This window comes from Humulus lupulus, chromosome 7, assembly GCF_963169125.1.
Source record: "Humulus lupulus chromosome 7, drHumLupu1.1, whole genome shotgun sequence".
In the NCBI taxonomy this organism is placed as follows: Eukaryota; Viridiplantae; Streptophyta; class Magnoliopsida; order Rosales; family Cannabaceae; genus Humulus; species Humulus lupulus.
The window spans coordinates 113,698,438-113,701,865 of record NC_084799.1 but is presented as its reverse complement, the minus strand read 5'-3'; the positions used below and the strand labels follow the sequence as shown (position 1 = coordinate 113,701,865).

The window sequence follows — 3,428 nt, the reverse complement described above, 5'->3', positions numbered from 1 at the left end:
GGTAACTAAATATTTTTTTATTCTATTTTCATTGTATATATATATTTGAATATCATATATTTTGGGAATATACTTGTGATTTGTTCCTGGTAGAAAAAACTTTTAATCTACTTCATCTCAAGGAATTTTTAAGAATGAGTATATATCACATTTCTATACAGAATTCTCTTCTATTAGGAGAACAAAATCGCGTTCATGAAGCACAATGGAATTCAAAATAGTTATGACAATGTCTGTAAAATTGTTCTTCACTTTGTCAGCACTCAATAGGGGAATTCATATGCAATATATGGTGTCTTTATTCTAATTTTTCTTTTAAAACTACAAAAACAAAGAATCATTTGAAACACTTGGGGATTTTGGTACCGATGGGTCTCCGAAGCCTGCTTTGTTGGGTTTGTCTTGGACCTCTTGGCTGATCATGTGCCATAAAACTTGCTTGAAGACTAGTCCTTGTGGGATCCATATGTTTTTTTGCTTTATATTTCATTACTTTTTGTATCATTTTTTTCCTCCTTTATTTTTTTCTTTTCGGGTTATAAATTTTCTTGACTGAGTAGTTTAGTAAGATCAGTTATATATCTTCAGAAGCAAAGATCATATTAATTGACACCAAAAGACATCATTTGACAAACCCAACAAATTTAAGCTTGATTGTTGGTGTTATCTGTAGAATCTAGAAAGGTGGGAATCTTTAAAATTTTCCAAGAGAATTTAGTAATTCAGACTTTGGATTCATGCTTTCTCTAAACCATGTAAACATTGAAGATTAATAGTGATTGAGGTAGGCTGGCTGCAGTGGGCAAAGGCACAGGGCTGGTGGTCAATCGGACTCTGCTGTTGAGGTTCAAGCCTTGGCCGCCGGAAAAGTCCCTCCTAATTTTGGTTTTCTTGGAGTCCTCCTTTTAAAATTCTGAATTTAGTTTCTTCTTTTCAGTATTGTAAGTTTTATCATATTAATAGACAATCAAATACAGTTGCTTATGGCTTCTGGTTTTTGTAACCTCAGGGAGGGACCCTGCTGTGGTCTCGTTGCTCTGTTATTTTTAATATATAGATTTTCATGAGTAGTTTAGTTCATTGTTAAACTGGTTAGCCCATAAATGTTATGTCTTTTGCCTTATTCTTGAGAGGTAATGCATGATTCCATATCTTGTTTTTTCTAAAAAAAAATATATAATAGTTGTTGAGTTTTGTTTTATTTTTGTCTCTAATTAATCTACCAAGTTCAGAGTTTCTGACCCCCAGTTGAATTCAGCTGCTTATTTTTTACTGCAAATCTTAACACAAACCAGATAGTCTTAATACATCTATTCTATCAATGGATGCTGCTTGGGCCATTGAATGATACTAATTCTGTCGTACTTTTGATTGTGTCTACAGGTTTGATGGCTTCACAAGCACATTCCAAGATAAACTCTTTAAAGGCTATGACATGGAGATTCATAATCAAATTTTCTACACAACAATGTGTTCTTGTGTTCTCAGCTTGACTGGTAAGATCCTTATTGCCTTTACAATTATTTTAAGGCATTTTCTCGACATAGTAATTAAATCTCGAAGTCAAGGAAGAACATATTTGTTATATTTGAAGTACTTAAATTGGTTACAAATCCTTCTTCTAATCATTATTATTGTCTTTTTTATTGACCCTTGATCACTACTGGACTGAGCTTTGTGGTTGGGGAGTAGGGGGTTGAGAAGTTTGTTTGAAATCCCTTGACTCTCTCACAAACATACTTTTCATATACATACCAGTACTCCTTTTATGTTTTTGTTTTTAATTTCTCCACATTTCACTTCGATAATGGCTCATCTTTATGTTACTCTTCAGATCTAATTTTACAGAGCCATTTCCTGCTGTTAATAAAATTTGTCTCACACCATAATGAATTTGTCAACTGTGAGTGATCATTAGTTCATTCAGCTCATTAACTAAGAAAACTTTTATTTGAACACTCACCACAATATGCGTAGATATTAGTCTGACTCCATATATACATGATTACGAGGCTTACAAAGTCTTGAATGTGATGATGTCAATGATATATATAATATTCAATATGCAACAAATATGGGTATAAAGTAATTAAATATGCTTTGTAGTTATTTTTGGTTAGCTTACACTAAAAATGGGTAGTTATCAACTTATCCCATATTCTTTCACAGCCAAATCTTTAGCAGCTGAATTGTGTGGACTGAGTAGCACCGTGGGCTGGACTTCTCTCAGTTATGCAAGGTTCGGCCCGCAATGAATTTTGCAAGTCCCATAATTTTTCCAAGAGTCCCACATTGCTCAGATAACTATTGCTACATATGTTTATATACTCTAACATCGAAAGGAAAGCTTGTCCCTTTGGGGACATCCGATAAAATTGGAACGATACAGAGAAGATTAGCATGGCCCTTGCGCAAGGATGACACTCACAAATCGAGAAATAGTCCAATTTTTTTCCCTAAATCTGTCATGATTTCGTTAAGTTTCTTCCTCCAGTAATGGATGTGAGATTCTAACTGGTCTAGTTTTGGTTATCTGAAAATCTCATCTTCTCAAGTTTCAGTTTTTTATTTAATTCATTTTGGTATCTTAGTAGTGATTTTATTTCTGCTATGTTTTTTGGTATATGAGAAGAAAGTGCATATGAAAATGTTGCGTACTAGGCGTTTGATGATAATTCTCAAAGAATCTAAATTATTTTTTGAATTTGGGATTTGATTTTAAATTGGTAAGTACTGTTATTATATTTTCAACTTTGGGTACTCATTACTTTTCTGGTTGAATTTTCATCCCATTTTTCTGGGCCATATTTGTATTCGGTATAGAGTTCTAAACCACAATAGAACTACTATTAACTAGAACATTCATGTTCTTGGTTTTTGTTTCTTAGGCAAGTAAAAAAGTCTTGGATCCAGTTGCTCCAGTTTATAAGTACTGCCTTGTATCAGTATCTAACATATTAACTTCAACATGCCAAAATGAGGTTAGTTGTCTCCATTTTCAGCGTTCAAGTCTAGCTGATATGAGACGCGTGGTAGCAAAGTTTTTCAATTGTAAGCTTATTTTATATTTATACTGTTGATACATTCAAGTAACTAGCCTTTTTTTTTTCCAGGCCTTCAAATATGTCAGTTTTCCTGTTCAGATACATGTTATTATGGTAAGATATATTATACAGTTTATTATTTTGATCACCATTTAGTATATGTTTGTTGCTTAAAAAGCCAACCTTGTATCTGGCTGTGTAGTTAAGAAGTGCTATTTTGGGTTACAATTCTAGTGATCTTATTTTCAATATGTTTTAGATGTATTACACTTTCTGTTTTTGAATATCAACTTTTACATCTCTTAATAAATTAATAATTCTTTGGTTGTTGCTAAATCTTGTGGCTTTGATAGTTTGAGCCAAAGAACTCTTAAGTAGCTTTGG

At 32.8% G+C, this 3,428-nt stretch overlaps 1 long non-coding RNA gene and 1 other non-coding gene across 3 annotated transcripts; both read left to right on the top strand.

The window, feature by feature from the left end:
- Positions 1–231: 231 nt before the first annotated feature.
- On the top strand, positions 232–1,141 carry LOC133789857 (uncharacterized). 2 transcript variants are annotated; one of them, XR_009873742.1, is made up of 2 exons: positions 232–684; positions 777–1,141. It is a non-coding gene; the product is annotated as an uncharacterized LOC133789857 (long non-coding RNA). The 2 variants fall into 2 exon arrangements; XR_009873741.1 differs by having other exon boundaries at positions 769–1,141.
- A 1,209-nt stretch (positions 1,142–2,350) lies between these two features.
- LOC133792941 (U6 spliceosomal RNA) lies at positions 2,351–2,453 on the top strand. Its single transcript, XR_009874403.1, has one exon. It is a non-coding gene; the product is annotated as a U6 spliceosomal RNA (small nuclear RNA).
- Positions 2,454–3,428: the final 975 nt, after the last annotated feature.